Raw genomic sequence first — 665 nt, 5'->3', positions numbered from 1 at the left:
TGTATTGACACTGTGTTTTGATGTCTTCTTCTCACATGTATAGCACACGTATCGATCTCTCACATGTATCGACGAGCAGGCTATTTTGAGTAAAGCTTCAGACTTGTACAACAATGCTGCATTCATCCTAAATTAATTTTGTCGCCACAAAAGCTCCCAAAATGATTTACCCGTGCTACATTTACCCCAAATAATAAAAAAAATCAAATTAGTACAAATGTACCCTATTTACCTCCAAACTAATTTATGAATGTCCCATTTACCCCAAAGTATGGTAAAGTTGGGATATTTTGATTAAATGTGGCACGAAAATACCAGTTTAGGATTTATTGCGACATAAAGGTTAGTTTAACGTGGCCGACCACCGCCGGTCGATTTTGAACTTAAGAATATCCATCTTTCTTTTAAGCAATTCACCAATTAAGTCTTTTCCGCGGGACTCGGGGCAATGAACTGGACCAAATTTTCTCGTGTGTAGTTATTTCTTTGTTTCCATTCATAGAAACAACTTCAATTTTTTACTCCTTGCGCAGTTAATGCATTGCACATCTGTTTCTTGAATAAATTCTTGGAGCTCTTACATCAGCAAGCAATTTCCGATCGATTTCCTCATATTTTCACTTTTCAACATCGATATGATTACTTGTTCAATCATCTAAATTAGG

This window comes from Rhodamnia argentea, chromosome 1 (genome assembly GCF_020921035.1).
Source record: "Rhodamnia argentea isolate NSW1041297 chromosome 1, ASM2092103v1, whole genome shotgun sequence".
NCBI lineage: Eukaryota > Viridiplantae > Streptophyta > Magnoliopsida > Myrtales > Myrtaceae > Rhodamnia > Rhodamnia argentea.
This window is presented reverse-complemented; position numbering follows the sequence as displayed.